The sequence below is a fragment of the Miscanthus floridulus genome, chromosome 11, assembly GCF_019320115.1.
Source record: "Miscanthus floridulus cultivar M001 chromosome 11, ASM1932011v1, whole genome shotgun sequence".
In the NCBI taxonomy this organism is placed as follows: domain Eukaryota; kingdom Viridiplantae; phylum Streptophyta; class Magnoliopsida; order Poales; family Poaceae; genus Miscanthus; species Miscanthus floridulus.
In genome coordinates this window covers 14,547,754-14,570,246 of record NC_089590.1, presented here as the reverse complement: position 1 = coordinate 14,570,246, position 22,493 = coordinate 14,547,754, and the positions used below count along the sequence as shown (strand labels likewise).

General features: G+C 41.9%; 1 pseudogene; it reads left to right on the top strand.

Annotated features, from left to right (window-relative positions):
• The window catches only part of LOC136491681 (nucleotide pyrophosphatase/phosphodiesterase-like), a 111,494-nt pseudogene that overhangs the window by 86,709 nt on the left and 2,292 nt on the right, over positions 1-22,493 (top strand).

Genomic DNA, 22,493 nt, shown 5'->3' with positions numbered 1-22,493 from the left:
TAAACATTTTATTTTAACTTTTTATGAAATGAAAACTTAGAAAATTATAGAAAATCCGTACTAGTTGAACTTGCGGACCGTGTTCAGCTCGGCGAGCATGTTCTCTGCCGAGCGGTAATGGACATCAAGGAGGAGCTTTGATTCTATGAGGGAGAGCGGCAACGGTCATGGAAGACCATGTTCCCTTCCTCGTAGAATCGGAGCTCTTCCTTGACCAAGTACGGTGCCGTCCGGTGGAGAAATGCTCGCCGAGATGATCACGTAAGCAAGGTCAACTAGTATGGATGGTTATTTATTAAAACATGTTTTTGAGCTATAAATCTTGCTGGCCATCTTCTTCCTCCCCGAGCCCGCCCGAGAGCTTAAGTTCAAATTTAAGCAGTGTTCTTGCACTTTCTCCATCCATTCTTCGATTCCTCCATCGATTTCTTCGATTCCTCCGTCGATTCTTCGGTTCTAAAGGTTACCAACTTCATACTCTCATGTTTCATCATTGTCTTATCCCATTTTGTTCACTATATATATATATGGTTCTTTATTGTGGTTTTTTTCATTTGTAAGCAATTTGAGCTCAAAATCACTTCAAGCTTGCATATTTACATGAAGGAAGGTTAAAGTAGCTAGTTGAACTAGCAGACCGTGTTCATTTCGGCAAGCATGTTCTCTGCCGAGCGGTAACGGATGTCAAGGAGGAGCTTTGATTCTACGAGGGAGAGTGGCAATGGTCGTGGAAGACCGTGTTCCCTTCCTCGTAGAATCGGAGCTCTTCCGTGGCCAAGTACGGTGCCGTCCGGTGGAGAAATGCTCGCCAAGATAATCATGTAAGCAAGGTCAACTAGTACGGATGGTTATTTATTCACATGTCCCGATATCGTCACAGTAGCCTGTCAATCACCATACCCAAACGTAGTATATATATAAATATAAACGATAATCGATTGTTATGTGTGTACACTCCCATTCTTCTGTTAATTTGTGGAAATATCATGTGAATTACTTACCTGCTGCAGTAAAAGACGAGAACACAATGACCATTAAAAATATCATTGTTTAGAGATATAGATAATTTTATAGTTTCCTAATTTTATTTGTTTATAAAATGAGACGAAGATTGTGATGGAGTACCGAGTGAAGAAGGAGGGTCCCAACAAGGATCGTATCTTCTACAAGTGTCTGGATCGCAATGTGAGTTATTTTATCATATTTAATGATTATGGTTAGTTTATACCTATTTTCATGATGGTTGTGATTAAAGTTCTAATTTTTATTTTAATTTCAGTGGGATGGCAGTGGACAATGTTCAGGCTTCTACTGGGAGGAAGAGTATGTTGAACTCGTGCAAAAATATCTTGCACAACAGGCAGATACGGCGGCTAATGAGGCAATGATCCAGCCGAAGAAGCCCAAAGATGTTGCACAATTGAGGGATCTGTCTATTTTAGTTGAGATTGGTCGCGAAATCCTTGTGCTCCTAAAATGTATTTTAGCTTTAGTTCTTTTAGTGGTAGTTGGGATTGTCTACATTGTAGCGATGCTTTCATAAATTTGTACCTTTTGTGGTGGCACGCATGTTGTATAAATAATTAATTATGATCTAGGTTTTAATATGGTATTTACGTCATGTAATATAGATGAGCCAGCATTGGATGTACAATGCTGATCGCTGCTCCCAAGAGTTCATTGACGGCGTGCATTCTTTGTTACGTGCGGCCGAGGCAAACAAACGCGATGGTTTCATGTGCTGCCCATGTGCCATATGTAAGAATACGGTGGAATATCCTTGCTCAAGGACTCTTCATTCACACTTGTTCAAGTCGAGATTCATGCCAAACTATATTTGTTGGACGAAGCACGGAGAAACCGGCATTGTAATGGAAGAAGGTGAAGAAGAACAACGGGACAACAATGATATTATTCCCGATGGTGCGTGCTTCAATGATAGTGCAATGGGAGAAGCTGAAGAAGAGGTAGCCGCAGAAGATGAGCCTACTGATGATCTTTGTCAGGTCATTCATGTAGCACAAACAGAATGTGAAAGTGAAAAGGAGAAGATCAAGTTCGAGCGGATGCTAGAAGATGACAAGAAATTATTGTACCCAACTTGTGATGTAGGGCAGAAAAAGTTGGGAACCACACTAGAATTGCTGCAATGGAAGGCAAAGAATGGTGTATCTAACAAGGGATTTGGAGAGTTACTAAAAATCCAAAAGAAGATGCTTCCGAAGGACAATGAATTGCCTGCCACTACCTACGAAGCAAAACAAGTTGTTTGTCCTATGGGGCTAGAAATCGAGAAGATACATGCATGTCCTAATGACTGCATCCTGTACCATGGCAAAGAGTACGAGAAATTGGATGCATGCCCGGTATGCCATGCATCGCGTTATAAGATCAGGCGAGATGACCCTGGTGATATTGAGGGCGAATGTCTACGGAAGAAAATCCCTACCAAGGTTATGTGGTATGCTCCTATAATATCACACTTGAAACGTCTGTTTAGAAACAAAGAACATGCAAAATTGTTGCGATGGCACAAAGAAGACCGTAAGGTAGACAATATGTTGAGACACCCTGCTGATGGGTCCCAGTGGAGAGCAATCGATAGAGAATTCCCAGAGTTTGCAAATGACGCAAGAAACTTAAGGTTTGCTTTAAGTACAGATGGTATCAATCCTTTTAGAGAGCAGAACAGTAGTCATAGCACTTGGCCTGTTACTCTAAGTATCTACAACCTTCCTCCTTGGTTATGCTTGAAGCGGAAGTTCATTATGATGTCTGTGCTCATCCAAGGCCCGAAGCAACCTGGCAATGACATCAATGTGTACCTGAGACCACTTATTGATGAACTTCTCATTTTGTGGAATAAAGAAGGTGTATGTGTGTGGGATGAGTACAAATAGGAACACTTTGATCTACGAGCATTGTTATTCATAACAATCAATGATTGGCCTGCTCTAAGTAATCTTTCAGGATAGTCAAACAAGGGATATAATGCATGCACACACTGCTTCGGTGATATTAGAGGTGTATTCTTGAAAAAATGTCGAAAGGTCGTGTACCTTGGCCATCATCAATTTCTTCCTGCAAATCACCCCGTAAGAAAGAAAGGCAAGCATTTTAAAGGGAAGGCAGACCACCTGACCAAGCCTCACAACCGAACCGGTGAGGATGTACTCAATATGGTCAATGATGTGAAAGTCATCTTTGGAAAAGGACATGGCAGCCAACCTGTTTCGAACGACGGTCACGCACCCATGTGGAAGAAGAAGTCCATATTTTGGGACCTACCCTATTGGCAAGTCCTAGAGGTCTATAGCTCGATCGACGTGATGCACCTGACGAAGATCTTTGTGTGAACCTGCTAGGCTTCATGGGTGTGTATGGAAAGCCTAAGGACACATTTGAAGCATGACAGGACCTATGTTGTTTGAGAGAAAGAGACAACCTGCATCTAGAGAAGACAGATGATGGACTCCATTACCTACATGCTGCCAGCTACACTCTAAGCAAAGAGGAGAAGGAAATCATATTTGAATGCTTAAACAACATCAAGGTACCATCTGGATTCTCCTCGAATATAAAGGGTACTATAAATGTGCCAGAGAAGAAATTCTGTAACTTAAAGTCTCATGACTGTCACGTTCTCATGATGCAATTACTTCCAGTTGCATTAAGAGGAATTCTGCCTCCAAATGTACGTCTAGCCACCGTGAAGCTATGTGCATTCCTCAATGCAATTTCTCAAAAGGCAATTGATCCAACTGATCTAGCTAAACTACAGAATGATGTGGTTTAATGTCTCGCCAGCTTCGAGTTGGTGTTCCCTCCTTCCTTCTTTGATATCATGACACACCTCCTAGTTCACCTAGTCAAGGAGATTTTCATTCTTGGTCCTGTGTTCCTACACAACATGTTCCCCTTAGAGAGATTCATGGGAGTCCGGAAGAAATATGTTCACAACCGTGCTCGCCCAGAAGGAAGCATCGCCAAGGGCTATGGAACAGAAGAGGTCATTGAGATCTGTGTTGACTTTATTTCTGACCTTGACTCGATTGGTGTTCCTGAATCGAGACATGAGGGGAGACTAAGTGGAAAGGGGACACTAGGGAGGAAAACATATATTGGTACAGATGATGATTATTTCAATAAAGCGCACTACATAGTTCTACAGAACTCCTCTTTAGTAGATCCGTATATTGAGACACACAAGGATCTCTTACGATCTGAGTTTCTAGGGAAGACTGAAGCTTGGATTACGCGTAAGCACATAGAAACTTTTGGCGGTTGGTTGCGAAAAAAATGTCAAGGTGATGAGAGCATCCATGAGCAACTGTATTTATTGGCTATGCAACCATCATGGCATATCGTCACATACAAAGGGTATGAGATAAATGGGAACATATTCTACACAGTAGCCCAATATAAAAGGAGTACCAACCAAAATAGTGGTGTCCGCATAGATGCCATAGACCCGAATGGGAATAAGCAGACATATTATGGCCGCATAGATGAAATATGGGAACTAGAATATGCACCTACTTTGAAGATCCCATTGTTCAAGTGCCAATGGGTCAAGGTGACCGGAGGCGGGGTAACAGTAGACAACGAGTATGGAATGACAGCAATAGACCTTAGTAATATTGGGTACAAAGACGAACCATTCGTCCTTGCCAAGGATATGAATCAGGTGTTCTATGTCAATGATATGTCTACCAAACCAAAAAGAGGGAAAAACGATAATGACTCAACCAAAGAGCCAAAGCGCCACATAGTTCTTTCAGGGAAAAGAGTCATCGTGGGAATTGAGGCCAAGTCGGACATGTCAGAAGATTATGAAAAGGATGACTAAATTCCGCCCTTCAAAGTGAACAAAGACCCTAGCATCTTGGTAAATGATGAGGACACTCCATGGTTACGACGTGATCATAACCAAGGGACATACGTAAAAAAGAAGTTCACTACTGTGCCCACTTGATGATATAGTGATTTAATGTAGTGTGTGTTTGAGATATTATGTAATAATTGTGAATTCAGATGTTTATTATGTCATGTTTCAAATTAAATCAATGTTTGATTTGGTAGGATTTGTCTCTCGAAAAGTTAAATTAGGATATTGAGTGATGAAAAATTAAAATATTAATGTTAAAATGATGTGAAAACAAATTTCCTGTCCAAAACCAATAGTTTTAATAATTTTAATTAAACACTACATTTTTGCATTAACAAAATAATAAATATTAGTTACATTATGTTTTATAATTATTACAAAAAATAAAAAAAGTTAGGTTATAGATTTTTCCTATGTGCAATAAAGAAAAAAAAATCCATATTTTTAACAAAATAATTTTATGCCTTTTATTTAATTTACTATGTATTTAACAAGACTATTGCATTTTATTAAAAAAATTTGCTCAAAACAGGCGGGAAACGAAATTGCAGCCCACCTTTACTCCCGGGTGGGAAGCCCACCCGGGAGTAAAGGTGGGCTGCAGTTTCGTGGCCCACCAAAAAAAACCCTTTACTCCCGGTGCGTGTTACCAACCGGGAGTAAAGGTATACCTTTACTCCCGGTTGGTAACACGCATTGGGAGGAAAGGTACCTTTACTTTCTGTTGGTAACACACACCGGGAGTAAAGGACCTTTACTCCCGGCTGGTGGCTGGCACCGGGAGTAAATCTCCCTAGTATGCACCTGTGCCTAGCACAGATCGATCCCCTCCTCTTCTTCCTCATCGAACAACCGCCCTTTCTCCTCTTCTTCCTCGTGCCGCCGCCGGTCGCCACCCCACCTCGCGCCGATGAGCCCTCCACCGCGCGTGCCTCCGCAGTCTTGAGGTGAGTTCTCTCGGACGTTGTCCTCTCCTCGGACAACAAGGCCGTGCCGTGCCGTGTTCGTGTTCATCGAACAGCGCCGCCATGCCTGTTGGGGGCCAACCATCTCCAAGAGCTGAGCGCCGATGAGACGCCTATCTACCCAGTGCCCACGCCACCGGGTTCAAACGGTGGCATCGCCATCATCCATCCATGGACATGGACGGGACGGGGGAAAAAAATTCTCCGGTCATAACTCATGCCCAGTTACAGCAAAATGTTTCCATCATCTGCGTGTTGCTGTAGCTTGCAGATTTAAAGCGAATTGCGGAAGATTTGTCCAAATTCATGCATGAAAGTTTAGCGGCAGCCACGCGTATGGCGGTTGCGAGCCCACAATCAGCTCCTCACGGCACCCGCGAGATGGCCACGTGGCCATCAGTCAATGGTTGGCTCGGTAGACCGGGTCCACACATGCGCGGCGTTGTAGACGACGTCCTTCCACTAGACGGGTAGGTTGGACGGCACCTCACCCTAGAGAGGGAGCGCAGAGTACTTCACGGAGCGCATCACGGTGCCATCGCTAAGAAGCTGCATGATGCCGAGGCAGTCGTCCATGACGTGCAGCATGGTCGCTAAGAAGAAGTTCACTCCTCGGCTAGCTCCACAACGTTTAGGGTTTATACGGTGGAGCACCACTGGCCTTGTTAGGGTTTATACGGTGGAGCACCGCCGCCCTTGTTTGCCCTAGGGTTTAGGGTTTATACGGCGGAGCACCGCCGCCCTCGTTCGCCCTAGGGTTTAGGGTTTATACGGTGGAGCACCGCCGCCCTCATTCACCCATGTGTACAAACATATATACGATGGAGCGGAGCACCGCCACTCTTGTCACACCGCCCTCTCTTGTGGCCTAGTCGATCAACATTCGTATTATCGTTATCATTAATGCTAAACAATCACACTAGGGCGAATTGCGTCGGTGACTAGGGCGAACCATTGTTGATGTCACCGACGTGGTTCGCCCTAGTCACCGACGCAATTCGCCCTTGGCCATTTATGTATAGCCCTAGTTCGCCCTAGTACCGACACAGTTCGCCCTAGTGTGGTGAATTGCGTCCGTGACCGAGGAGCAAGATTTAATAATGCATATTGTTTGTAGATTTTACGCATGTAAGCAAAGATTTGACGTACTATATATTGGTTTTGTTTTTTGAAGCTAGATGGCCGACCCGAGAAACATGGATGAGGAGGAGTTGATGATGAATTTAATCAACACTGGCACTCAAGTTGCCAGCGATGATGGTGCTAAAAATAACGTGCAAGAGGATGCAGATGACGGGAGTCAATACTTAGCTCTTGAACAAAATGAGCAACAACATATTGGCCAAGTATATATTTTTTATTATTAGCTATTTATATTATCATATGTCTTATGTGTGCTCATGACATTAAAAATAATGTTTATGTTTTGTAGCCCTCTGGATCGACATCAACAACTACAACGAAGAGTAAAAATGTTCGAGGTCCCAAAAAGCCATTGGAGGGCCGCTTCATCATCTCGGAGTTCAATGTGGATATAGGCAAACCAGGGGGGGCAAATAAAACAAAATTCGTGCACCACTGTGGTTACCTTGTACGAGACCGGCTCCCGATCAGTACCCGTGAATGGAAGAAGAAGACCAATGCTCCTCATATCTGTTTTGTCTCCAATCGTGACAAGACGTTAATTTGGAATGATGTCTTGGAACATTTCACGCTCCAAACAGATGGTTATGATGATATAATAGATGATGATGAATTGAAGGAGTGAGTTAGGGATTGGACAATGAAGAACAGGGCCACCTAGTTTTAGACTTGGAAGAAACACCTATACACGACGTATGTCAAGAAGAACATAGCACCAGATTTTACTGTCCCAGGCCCAATCTCAAAGTAGAGGCCCTATTGGCATGAGTTTGTATAGTACAAGACGTCGGAAGAGGGTGTGCGTCGGGTGATAAAGAACCAACATAATGCCCAACAGAAGACATACCACCATAACTTGGGATCAGGTGGCTACCCGACTGCCATTAAGAAGTGGAACAAAATGGAAGCAGACCTTCTTGCCTAGGGTATCACACCAGAATCACTCGAGTGGGGAGAGCATGCAAAGAATTGGTTTTTCACTCATGGGGGAACACTAGACCAAGAGACAGGGAAGTGTGTTTATGGCGCAAAACTGCAAGAAGCAGCAGAAAGATTGTTTTATGCTTAGAGAGCTACTGCTAGTGGTGCAATCAAGCCCAACAAAGAGAAGGATGAACTAACATGCGCCATCAGGACAATTGAACATGGTGGCCAAACTAGAGGCAAAGGAAGTGTCTCGTGGGAGCATGGATTCCCTCAGGACAGACCTTCCTACAGAAGCCGCTAGAGAAAGAAGGAAGAAGAGGCACAGCGGCTCCAGAGGTTGGAGGAAGCGATGCATGAAGCACAGGAGCGGGAAAAAACCTTGAAGCGAGAATGCAAGAGGAAATCAGAAGGCAAGTGCAAATAGTAGTGAGTGCAAGCAAGCAGGCATCAGAGCCAGGAATCAACATTAGCCAATTTGTTCAGTTGAAAAGCACCTGCGCTTCCATGAAGATAGCAAATCAAGGGGACATAGGACTACGCTTCCCTATGGATGACATCACTGAACCTTGTACATCATGTGAGCTACACATTCTGAAGGGGAATTCGATAATCAAGGTGGCTATCGGTCTTGTTAATCCTATCGACCGAACCAAGACACCAAGGATTCATGGGAATATAATCCAAGAAGGATATGCTACCATCTCGGTAGATAAAGCTGAAAAAGGTTTTAGTGATTTGCCTCTTGGCATTCCTGGAGGTGATGGTGAGAAGACTCTAGGTGAAGCAGAGAAGACATTCATTCTATGATGCAAGCACTACATCATCATTCCCGGGATGTCGCCTCCACCTCCTCCTGAGCTACCTCACCATAGGTGCGGATGAAAACACTACATCATTAATTTATATTGGCTTAAATAATTAACAATCTGCTCATAATAATATGTCATTCCTTTTTTGTAGCAGATCCTCCCCAACCTAAATCCAATTGTTCAATCGCTAGATCATCATAGTGCTCTGTACGATGACAATGTGTTGGAAGGCGAGGCTGCATCCACACCATCTCCAAGGAGGTCTCCAACGCCGCAACCGCCACCTCCAAGGAGGTCTCCAACGCCGCTGCCACCACCTCCAAGGAGGTCTCTAATGCCTCCCCTGCCCCCGCCTACCAAGAAGCCAAGTACTAGCAAGAGGCCAGCCCCGCAAATGAAGAACCAGTCCCTACCGGCAAAGAACGCCACCGTGAAACCAAGGGCTATTCCAAAAATAATATCTAAAGAGAAGGAAGAAGTAACTGATGCATATAAAAAGATATGTCCAGATTCTTTGATAAACTTAAAAAGGATCAAGAAGCAAGGAGAAACCCGGAGAAACCGTACTTCTTCGTAGCTCTAGATATTCTAAGAAAAAAGTGGCTTCTTACCAGCAACAACAGCGGGAATCTCGTAAGCCATCCAAATCAACATTAACGGACTATGACCGCGCTCTCACCAAGTCAATTGAGGCGGCACAGAAAAAGAAGCGGGCAGGGAAAGGAGTTGCACAACTCGGACAACAATCGCACCAATCAGTCCCCCCGCTTATTGTTGGTAATGAATATGGTTTGACTTTAGGATTAATGCATCAGGCAAACATACCTCCGGATGTTGATTTGGATCACCTTGGTGAAATTATTGAAGAGACTAGTCTCGACCTTTACTAGATGTTTGGTGATGGAAATATTGAGAGTGCGGCAGAGGTTGATATTTGGAAGAAAAAATTTGTACTAGGCCAGAGTCTATACAACCCTCAAGCCTTAGGTGATCTGGGGACGCAAATGCACCTGCTAAACAAGTGGTACATGCAGGCGTCTACCGGTGGATACTTCTGCGTTGGTGTCAGAATTAGAGACGAACATTGGTTCCATGGCGATGATGTTATGTATGTTGACTTTGCAGAATTTCATCAACTATGCCACCTGACCTCTCTGGACAAAGTTATCATTAGCTGCTATTGCCTGTAAGTAATAATTCTTTCGATCTATTATTAAACTCATCATATGTGTGTATATGCATATAAATTATCCTAACAAGTACTATATATATGCAGATTTACAATGACAGAGCTCAGAAAGGAAGGCTGTAATGAAATTGGTTTTGTTGATCCCCATATAGTATTCAAAGACCTAGTTACTCCAAAGCCTAATTGGAAGTCCGAGTCAGAGAGTAACCTCATGAACTTCTTAGTGAACCAACGCCACAAGAAGGATATACTCTTTCCCTACAACTTTAAGTGAGTGTTAATAATGTCGATCATCCTTAAGGGGTCATATGTTGATTCTCATTAATTAATGAGTGTTATGCGTTATATCCTATAACCACATGTAGCAATCACTGGATATTGATGGACATCGATCTAGTGAAAAGTCACTTGATAATCTATGACTCGATGAGAAAACCACAACAAGACTACCAAGATATGATAGATATTATCTAGAGGTAATTTTGGTATCTCTAGCAACTATATATACTGTAACACCTCGGGTGTTTAAATATTAAAATCTGACATGTCATCATATGCATTGCAAAGCATTTGGCATTTGGTGAAACTTTGATATGCATACACTAAAATAAGTTTATATTTATGTGGTATGTGTTGCATTGTATTGTTTGACTCAAGTTCAATGTTTGTTTGGATTTTAAATTTTTCCAGAAAACCCCGCTTTTCAACATTTAAACCCTACCCTGAAAATCCATTTCTAAATCTAAGCATATTTTGGGGTTGGGCCCAAAAGCAAAAGTGTAGAGCTTGGCAAGTTATACAAAGTTTGTTTTTGGAGTTTTTCAAGTTGTTTAGAAAATTTTTGAGTAATTCAAAAAGGCGTAATTCGTTAAATTTCCCTATTTGAATTCAAAAGTTCATTTCAAAATCTAGACTGAATTAGGAAATGGTTATAAAAGCAAAGTTGTAGAACTTTTGATTTTGAGCAACTTTTGTTTTTGGAGATTTTTGTGAAAATTTGGGAGTAATTTGTGAATTTTGGTGAATGGCAAACTTGTAATTACTGTGAACAGTGTTCACCGCTTGCGCTACACCGTCGGCGAGCTTCAGCTTGCTTCCAGTCACGCGCGTGGCCGTCTAGGCATCGCGTTGGCACGGCGAAGGCTTCCGCATGGCTTCTTTGCGCTTCCTTGGTCGCGTTATAAGCCAGCCACCGTCGCCGTTCTTCGTTTTCTTTTCTCCTCTGTTTTCCAGTCACCGCCACCGTAGCTCCGTTGAGCTTTTGCCGTCGAACCAGCGCCCACGCCATCCTAGCAAAGCGTGCTCCAACTCCGCTGTATCCTTGCGCATCCAGCCAACCCACCAATTCAACTAGTCTAGGTCAGGAACTCGAGTTGCATCGTCTTCTTCCTCGCGGCCGGCAACTCCTCTGCCGAGCACGATTCGCCGTGGCCAGAGCTCCACGGTGCATCTCCGTCTCTGGTTTTGGTTGATTCTGTTTCATCTTGATGATGTAGTACTTAATCCATAGCTAGTTGCTTATTTTGACCACTGCAGTCGCCGGTACACCATCGCCGACGACATTTTGCTCCGCTGTGACCGCTATCAACGTCGACCCGTGTCATCGTAGCTTATCCGGTCTCGTTCTTTGCTCCAACGTGTTCGTGGTAAGCTACTGGACCTTCCCATGCCCTCTGTTTCCCCGTTTTTGGCTTCGTTTCGCCGGCGTTGTGTCGCCGTGCCACCGCGTCCGCCATAGCCGACGATGAGCTAGTATAGGGCCGTAATCGGTGCTGATAGGGACGTGAATCGATGCGCCTAGTCTTGGTGATCATTTTGGTACGTTGGCCGTCGCCGTTGGACTCGTCGTCGGTGAGAAATCGTCGGTCAACGCCATCGCCGTCGCAGTCAAACACGCGAGGTTAGGGATGACAGGTGGGACCCGTTGTCAGTGACTCAGCGTTCAAATGGATTTTTCTATTTTTAGATTTGAATGAATAGTGTCTATTTTTGTTATTTTTATGTAGATTTATTTAGAGCTCCAAAAATTATGAAAATTTTTGAGTGACTTCTCTGTGATGTATAGTATTTAATAAAAATATGAAATAATATTTTTTAGTATTTTTTGAATGTGGTAAAAATTGCTCAATTTATTAATAAATGGATTTTCATGATTTTTTCTAGGCTTATTTAATTGTCCAAAAATTATGAAATTTGTTTTGCCACTTACTTATCATGTAATGAACATGTACTAAAATTTTGAGCTCAATTAGAATAAGTTGATTGATTTCATAATTTTGAATTAAATAATTAATTCATAAAAGTAAATAGTAACCTTTAGTGATTTAGGTTTTGTTTGTAATTTTGGATTGAGTGATGACCTCGGGTCATTAGTTGATAATGATCCTTGGTAATTGATGTATGTGTTACGATAAAGATTTAGTTTGTTTGACTTGCAACTGTACCGCAAAGGAAAGTTGTATTCAAATTGTTAATTTTTGTATCCATCATCGAGCATCATATTTAGTATTCCGCATCATGTTGAACCTGGCATTGTTATTACGTGTAGTGAACGAAGGTGAAAACGTGGTAGTTAATCAAGCTGTTGAAGAGGTTAATCCGTCTGTTGAGATCAGATCGTGTACTTGTGTAACGTCACAGGAAACAGACTTTTCCGTCAACGAAGGCAAGCCCCGGATGCATACAACCCTACCTTGTGTTTTACAAATTAATTTCGCTTTTGCTTTCTGTTACTGCATTAAGTGGTTAAGAGTTAAGTAAGAGCCTAATTGGTGCATTACCACCCTTGTTATTCCATATTTACCATATTACCAGTCTAAAACTCGTATATGCCTAGTTTTGCTTAGCTATGCGTAGAACGATGAAAGTCGGGTGACTACCTGCCACCTGCAAGTAACAAATGGAACATTGGTTAATTATGTTAGCATGTGATATGGGAATGTGGAGTAATAAATCTAGACCGGGCGGACTCGGTGTGTGTGTGAGCCACAAGACATGGAGGTCTTGTGAGCGGGTTATTTCCGCCTGTGTCGATTAAGGCACGTCCGTTGTTGAATTGTATGAGGTGAGAATTTGTAGTACTAACCACATACTCTGGTAAGCCTGAACTTGGCAATTCTATTACGAGAATGGCTACTCGCGCACTGGGAGTGGAGAGATGGTGGGAATAGCATGTACCCACGTGGCCATGGGCTGGAATGGTGGAGTACTGTGTTCTCGGGTGGCGTGGACCCGTTCTTGTTTTGGATCCGAGGGTAGGTTGGTATATGAAGGTCAGGGACCTGCATATGTCGTGTGGTCTGGAATCCCCAACTGGGCTTAATCGGTTCAAATTGTCGTTGCTCCTCGGTTAAGCAGACTCAACTCACTGTTCATCATCATAGAATTAATAACCGAAACTTGAATAAGGCTTGTGAAGGTGTTGGATATGAAGTCTCATGATCTCAGTGCGGATCGCGTCAGCTTTATATATAATTCTTGAGAAGTTTTCTATATAAAGAATGTTATTAAAAGAGCTTTTACGCAAAAGAACTTTGATCATTGTTAAAGCTATACCTTGAATCCCTGAGCCTGCATTACTAAGTTTATCAGTTAATATTTCGGATAAGTCTTGTTGAGTACTTTCGTACTCAGGGTTCATTGACCCTTGTTGCAGGTGAGCCTCATGAGCAGATCTATTTTGGATCATGCTGCATGACTATCGTTCGTTCTGACGATGAGAAGTAAATGTGTGATCCTTGGGCAGGATGTTTATTTTGTGTGATATGTCTATATTAATTATGCCACTCCACTACTACTATGGTTTGTAATAATTATCGAACTTAGTTTGTAAGGTTTGAAACAACTGGTTTGTAAACTATATTATCGTAAGACTTCCGCTGTTTTTACTCTGGTTTTGATATTTGAATAAATGTTGTAATACTGCAATGACTCTGTAACATGATCCTGCTCGGAAATCGTGGATGATTCGGGGTTCCCCGAGGACACCCGACAGTCTTTTTAAGTTCATGGAAACATATGCATAGATGTCAAAGGTCATCGGACAGTGACAGGTGCATGTGGGCCCTATAACTTAGGAGGTTCTGCCACAGAATAGTATCAGAGCAATCGTTACAAGGTTTTTGTTGTATTGTTTTACAAAAACTTCAAAATGATTGGGATGACTAAATTTAACTTGATAATTTGGTCCAAATTGCTTCTGACTTATCTTATTTCTTTCTCACCATTCTATATTTGATTAAAAAGGTTTTGTGTGGTGGAGTAGTAATCTTACTATGCCCTATATAAAAATAAATGTTTTTTTATGTACATTATTAACTTTGATGTTTTTGTTCGTAAGAACGATTCATGCATCAGGAATAATTCACTCGTTACTTCCTTCACCTCTTAGTCTAGAGTTAAGTAGTGAGTCTGGTTTGAGGAATGTAATCCATCTTAGCTACCTTTTGGATTTTGATCAAATGGTCTTACTTGGATTCAATTGGTTTCCTACAGTATGGCTCGTGCCAAGATGACGCCCCGTAAGTCCACCGGACCCAAAGGAGTTCCTTGTCACCAACTTGCCCCTAGAAATGATGGTGCTAGCAGTAGCAGTACTAGGCCTGATCCCCAGGCAGAGATACTGAGGGTTTCTATGGAGTTAGCACAATCTACTAGAGATAGGGCTTTGGATGTTATACAAATAGGAGAATTACAGGGTCAATTGAGGCAGCTCATCAGCGCGCATAGGAACTGCGAAAGTATGCTAGTTCGTACGGTGGAAGGAAGAAATGAAGCTTGGCACAGGGAAAATGTAGCTAGAGCTAGAACTCATGAGCTAGAATTCTATGTAGAAGATTTAGAAGAACATAATACATATCTACATGAGGAGGTTCATAGGATTAGCAATCTACTGAATCCGAATCATGAGCCTCAAGCTGATGCCATGGACCCCGGTGTCATCCTTGCCGATGATGATGAATCGGGAGAGGAAGAAGAAGAAGATCCTGAAGAATTAGTAATGATCGATGAAAGTGATGATGAAGGCGGTAATAATTCCAGAATGGATACCGAGCCTGAAGTTTGAAGAAATTGAGGAAAAGAGTAGAGTTGTATAATAGTAGCTCTAGCTAAGTTATGTAGTTTTGTTCTCGTACTCGTGGGTTTGTTTGTACATTAGTAAACTCTATGTAATGTGTCTAGAGTAAGCTTTGGTACAATTCAATAAAGACATGTGAATAAAGTTTGGTTTGTTATGAGCAGATGCGTCGTACGCGGGGTTCGTTTATTCTGGGAACTTCACAAGATGAGGACAGTATTCCAGATCCACCACTAGTTCCAACCAATTTAGCTGATACTATAACTGCACTTGTCAATGTGACAGTTGAAAATTCTCGTTTGCTTCATGAGATGGCTCAGAGTAATCAGAATTAGATGTATGGAAACCGTGGACACCACCATAACCGACAGGAGGCTACATATGTTGATTTCACAGACACAAGACCCCCGGTGTTCACCAAGGCAGATGAACCATTGGAGGCTGATGACTAGCTTCGAACCATGGAGCAGAAATTTGACCTTATCCCATGCATGGAGTATCAGAAACCTACGTTTGCCGCCCAACAACTTAGAGGAGCAGCAAGTGCTTGGTGGGCAAACTTAGTGGCTATGCAACTTGCTGGCATTTCAATAACTTGGGCTAAGTTCCGTACTGCCTTCAGAGCCCATTATATCCCTGAAGGAGTGATGGCTATGAAGCTAGATGAATTCCTTGCTTTGAAACAAGGAGATCAAACTGTGATGCAGTTTATGGGAAGATTTAATCATCTATCCCAATATGCATCCGAACATGTCAATACTGATGCCAAGAAGAAGAGGTGGTTTATGAGAGGCCTGAATACCAAGTTGCAGACTATGATGACCACTTGCACCAATGTCACTTACCATGAGGCAGTAAATATTGCAATTGCTTCAGAATCAAAGTATCGGCAGCATAAGGAGCTCAAAAAGAAAAAGAGTGTGCCGTTTGGATCTTTTGGGGGAAATCAGAAGAGGCAGAGAGTGATTTATCATCCAGTACATCATAATCATCCTCCTTATCGTCCGCCGTAGTTCCAAGCCGGGCAACAGTCAAATGTCCGTCCTGCTATAACCTATCCGAACTCACAATCAACCAATGCTCCTGGTGGCAATGCTCCAATATCCCAGGGTCACAACTATTCGTGCTACAATTGTGGAAGGACTAGTCATTTCTCTAGGGAATGTCCATATCCTAGGTAGGCTAATCAAAATTATCAGAAGGCCCCTGCTAATCAACAACAGGGTCAGGCACCAAACAAGAACCCCAATTAGAATGCTCAGAAGGGCAAAGATGAGAGGAAGACAGGACGGGTGTTCTATATTCAAGCTGGAGAAATTCTGGAAGGGGAGCCAGTGATGATGGGTATGTTTCCTGTTGCCAATCACCCTGCAGTTATACTTTTTGATTCTGGCGCATCGCATTCATTCATCAATAGAACATTTGTCGTGAAGCATGAAATTTCAATTGGGGCAACAAAGGAAAGTTTCTTTATACAGTCGCCCGGGGGATGTCTATGTACTAAGGAAATGGTATACCAGGTACCCGTAAACCTGGGTGGGCATATTTTTCCCACTACCATGATTATCCTTAAGGATCAGGATATAGATGTAATTTTGGGAATGAATTGGATGTATCAGCATAAGGCTGTTATAGATGCTTTGAATAGGACCTTAAGAGTGAGTTTGCTTGATAGTAATTCTCAACTTCTTATCCAACTTCCAACCCTAAGAAGATTAGTGGGCAAGATTTGTGCAACTGCTGTCAAAGAGATTAGAGATATTCCGGTAGTGTGTGAATTTCCGGATGTGTTTCCTGAAGATTTACCCGGTCTACCACCTGATAGGGATGTACAGTTCAATATAGAGTTACAACCTAGAACAGCTCCGATTTCTCGGAGAGCTTATAGGATGCCACCTAAGGAATTGGCCGAGTTGAAAACGAATTGATTGAGAAAGGGTTTATCCAACCTAGTTCTTCACCTTGGGGATGTTCGGCAATTTTTGTGAAAAAGAAAGATGAGACCTTGAGGTTATGTGTTGACTATCATCCATTGAATGAAGTGACCATCAAGAATAAGTATCCATTACCTCGGATAGATCTGCTTTTTGATCAATTGGCTGGAGCCAAAGTTTTCTCCAAGATAGATTTGAGATCAGGATATCACCAAATCAAGATAAAGCCTGAGGATATTCCAAAAACGGCATTTGCCACAAGATATGGATTATATGAATACTTGGTAATGTCTTTTGGTTTGACAAATGCTCCAGCTCAGTTCATGTATCTAATGAACTCAGTATTCATGCCAGAGCTAGACAAGTTTGTAGTATTGTTTATTAATGACATTTTAGTATATTCCAAGAATAAGAAAGAACATGCGGAACATCTCAGAATTGTTCTGGCCCATTTGAGAGAACATCAACTATATGCCAAGTTCAGCAAGTGTGATTTTTGGCTTAAGGAAGTGCAATTTCTTGGACATGTCTTGTCAGCTAAAGGAGTTGCAGTTGATCCAAGCAAAGTAAAGGATGTGCTTGATTGGAAACTGCCAACCACAGTTCATCAAGTTCAGAGTTTTCTAGGTTTGGCGGGATATTACCGTCGGTTTATTCTAGATTTCTCAAAGATATCAAAGTCCATAACTGAATTGTTGAAGAACCAAGTTAAGTTTGTCTGGTCATCAGATTGTGAGAAGGCTTTCCAGACTTTGAAGAGACTGTTAACCACTGCACTAGTATTAGTCCAACCTGACATCGAGAAGCTGTTTGATGTTTATTGTGATGCTTCAGGTATTGGTATTGGATGTGTGTTGATGCAAGAAGGCCGAGTCATTGCTTATGCATCCCGGCAACTTAAGCAACATGAAGAACACTATCCGACTCATGACTTGGAGTTAGCAGCTGTGGTTCATGCTCTGAAGATTTGGTGGCATTACCTGCTTGGTAATACGTGCCATATGTATACAGACCACAAGAGCTTAAAGTATATCTTTACTCAGTCAGAGTTGAACATGCGACAAAGAAGATGGTTAGAACTGATTAAGGATTATGATTTGGAAGTACATTATCACCCTGGTAAAGCAAATGTAGTTGCAGATGCTCTCAGTCGTAAAAGTTATTGCAATTGTCTGACAGTGAGAACAATAGGTTTGAATTTATGTCAAGAAATGGAAAAGTTGAATGTAGAAGTAATTCAACAAGGAAGTTTGACCAACATAATTGTTGAAGTCACTATTTGAGATCAAGTTATTGCTGCTCAGAAGGAAAACAAGGGTATAGCCCATATTAAGGAAAGAGTCAAGAATGGAAAAGCAGAATGCTTTAGTATTGACAATGAAGATGTGTTGCGGTTCAAGGATCGCCTAGTGGTACCAAAAGTTCCTGAGTTGCGGCAGTCAATTCTAGATGAGGCACATGCTACTAGGTTATCAATCCATCCAAGAAGTAACAAGATGTACCATGACTTGAAGCAAAGATTCTGGTGGACTAAAATGAAAATAGAGATTGCTAGATACATAGCAAAGTGTGATACTTGTCAAAAGGTGAAAGCTATACATTTGAGGTCTGCTGGTGAATTGCAACCATTACCTATTCCATCTTGGAAGTGGGAGGACATAAGTATGGACTTTATTGTTGGTCTACCCAAGACATCAAAGGGATTTGACTCAGTATGGGTTATTGTAGATTGACTCACTAAGTCAGCACATTTTCTTCTAGTCAAGACAATATATCCTACGATCCAATATGCCAAGATGTATTTAGCAAGAATCATGAGTCTCCATGGAGTACCCAAGACTATTGTGTCAGATAGAGGTACACAGTTTGTCTCCAACTTTTGGAAACAATTGCATTCTTCATTAGGTACCAAACTTCTATATAGTACAGCTTATCATCCGCAAACCGATGGACAGACTGAAAGAGTTAATCAAGTACTTGAAGATATGTTAAGGTGTTGTGTCCTTAACTATTCCAATAAGTGGGATGAGTGCTTACCTTTGGTCGAGTTCTCATACAACAATAGTTATCAGGAAAGCATTAGAATGGCTCCATTTGAAGCACTCTATGGTCGTAGATGCAGGACATCATTAAGTTGGTCTGAGCCTGGAGAAAGAAGATTCTTTGGAGTTGACCTTGTGAAAGAAACAGAAGACAAGGTTAGACAAATACAGAGTAATTTGAAGATAGCTCAATCTTGATAAAAGAGTTATGTGGATAGAAGATGGAGACCATTGGTATTTACCAAAGGAGATTTTGTATATTTGAAAGTATCACCAATGAAGGGAGTTACCCGTTTTGGTGTTAAAGGAAAGTTGGCACCCCGATACATTGGACCATATCAAATTTTGGAGAGGTATGGAAAAGTGGCATATCGCTTGAAGTTACCTGAACATCTTGTAGCTGTGCATGATGTGTTCTATGTTTCTCAATTGAAAAAGTGTCTTCGAGTGCCTGAACAGAATGTTGAAGTTGAAGGAGTAGAACTAGAACCGAATTTAACTTATTCCGAATATCCTATCCGAGTGTTAGATCAAAAAGATCATGTTACTCGAAGATGGACAATCAAGTTCTACAAAATATAATGGAATCAACATTCAGAAGAGGAAGCTACTTGGGAATCAGAAGATTACTTGTTAGAAAAGTTTCTAGAGTTTCTAGCGTCAAAATAGAATAGAGTAATGTAAGTTGAGTTCGATAGTACAAATTGTGTTTTGTAAAGGAACCTCGGTAGTTTTATGAACAGAGTTTGTATGTGTTCTCGCGACACATTTCCTTTTCCATTACTTACCCTATGGCTTTGAATCTCGGGGCGAGATTTCTTTTAGGGGGGGAAGGATTGTAACACCTCGGGTGTTTAAATATTAAAATCTGACATGTCATCATATGCATTACAAAGCATTTGGCATTTGGTGAAACTTTGAGATGCATACACTAAAATAAGTTTATATTTATGTGGTATGTGTTGCATTGTATTGTTTGACTCAAGTTCAATGTTTGTTTGGATTTTGAATTTTTCCAGAAAACCCCGCTTTTCAACATTTAAATCCTACCCTGAAAATCCATTTCAAAATCTAAGCATATTTTAGGGTTGGGCCCAAAAGCAAAAGTGTAGAGCTTGGCAAGTTATACAAAGTTTGTTTTTGGAGTTTTGCAAGTTGTTTAGAAAAATTTTGAGTAATTCAAAAAGGCGTAATTCGTTAAATTTCCCTATTTGAATTCAAAAGTTCATTTCAAAATCTAGACCGAATTAGGAAATGGTCATAAAAGCAAAGTTGTAGAACTTTTGATTTTGAGCAACTTTTGTTTTTGGAGATTTTTGAGTTGTTATGAAAATTGGGAGTAATTTGTGAATTTTGGTGAATGGCAAACTTGTAATTACTTGTGAACAGTGTTCACCGCTTGCGCTACACCGCCGGCGAGCTTCGGCTTGCTTCCAGTCGCGCGCGTTGCCGTCTGGGTGTCGCGTTGGCACGGCGAAGGCTTCCGCGTGGCTTCTTTGCGCTTCCTTGGTCGCGTTATAAGCCAGCCACCGTCGCCGTTCTTCGTTTTCTTTTCTCCTCTGTTTTCCAGTCACCGCCGCCGCAGCTCCGTCGAGCTTTTGCCGTCGAACCAGCGCCCACGCCATCGTAGCAAAGCGTGCTCCAACTCCGCCGTATCCTTGCGCATCCAGCCAACCCACCAATTCAACTAGTCTAGGTCGGGAACTCAAGTTGCATCGTCTTCTTCCTCGCGGCCGGCAACTCCTCCGCCGAGCACGATTCGCCGCAGCTAGAGCTCCACGGTGCATCTCCGTCTCTGGTTTTGGTTGATTCTATTTCGTCTCGATGATGTAGTACTTAATCCATAGCTGGTTGCTCATTTTGACCACTGCAGTCGCTGGTACACCATCGCCGACGACGTTTTGCTCCGCCGTGACCGCTGTCAACGTCGACCCGTGTCATCGTAGCTTATCCGGTCTCGTTCTTTGCTCCAACGTGTTCGTGGTAAGCTACTGGACCTTCCCATGCCCTCTGTTTCCTCGTTTTTGGCTTCGTTTCGCCGGCGTTGTGTCGCCGTACCACCGCGTCCGCCATGGCCGACGACGAGCTAGTATAGGGCTGTAATCGGTGCTGATAGGGACGTGAATCGATGCGCCTAGTCTTGGTGATCATTTTGGTACGTTGGCCGTCGCCGTTGGACTCACCATCGGTGAGAAATCGTCGGTCAGCGCCGTAACCGTCGTAGTCAAACACGCGAGGTTAGGGATGATAGGTGGGACCCGTTGTCAGTGACTCAGCGTTCAAATGGATTTTTCTATTTTTAGATTTGAATGAATAGTGTCTATTTTTGTTATTTTTGTGTAGATTTATTTAGAGCTCCAAAAATTATGAAATTTTTTGAGTGACTTCTCTGTGATGTATAGTATTTAATAAAAATATGAAATAATATTTTTTTAGTAATTTTTGAATGTAGTAAAAATTGCTCAATTTATTAATACATGGATTTCCATGATTTTTCTAGGCTTATTTAATTGTCCAAAAATTATGAAATTTGTTTTGCCACTTACTTATCATGTAATGAACTTGTACTAAAATTTTGAGCTCAATTAGAATAAGTTGATTTATTTCATAATTTTGAATTAAATAATTAATTCATAAAAGCAAATAGTAACCTTTAGTGATTTAGGTTTTGTTTGTAATTTTGGATTGAGTGATGACCTTGGGTCATTAGTTGATAATGATCCTTGGCAATTGATGTATGTGTTACAATAAAGATTTAGTTTGTTTGACTTGCAACTGTACCACAAAGGAAAGTTGTGTTCAAATTATTAATTTTTGTATCCATCATCGAGCATCATATTTAGTATTCCGCATCATGTTGAACCTGGCATTGTTATTACGTGTAGTGAACGAAGGTGAAAATGTGGTAGTTAATCAAGCTGTTGAAGAGGTTAATCCATCTATTGAGATCGGATCGTGTACTTGTGTAACGTCACAGGAAACGGACTTTTCCGTCAACGAAGGCAAGCCCCGGATGCATACAACACTACCTTGTGGTTTACAAATTAATTTCGCTTTTGCTTTCTGTTACTCTGCATTAAGTGGTTAAGAGTTAAGTAGAGCCTAATTGGTGGCATTACCACCCTTGTTATTCCATATTTACCATATTACCAGTCTAAACTCGTATATGCCTAGTTTTGCTTAGCTATGCGTAGAACAATGAAAGTCGGGGTGACTACCTGCCACCTGCAAGCAACAATGGGACATTGGTTAATTATGTTAGCATGTGATATGGTAATGTGGAGTAATAAATCTAGACCGAGCGGACTCGGTGTGTGTGAGCCAGCAAGACATGGAGGTCTTGTGAGCGGGTTATTTCCGCCTGTGTCGATTAAGGCACGTCTGTTGTTGAATTGTATGAGGTGAGAATTTGGTAGTACTAACCACATACTCCGGTAAGCCTGAACTTGGCAATTCTTACGAGAATGGCTACTCATGCACTAGGAGTGGAGAGATGGCGGGAATAGCATGTACCCATGT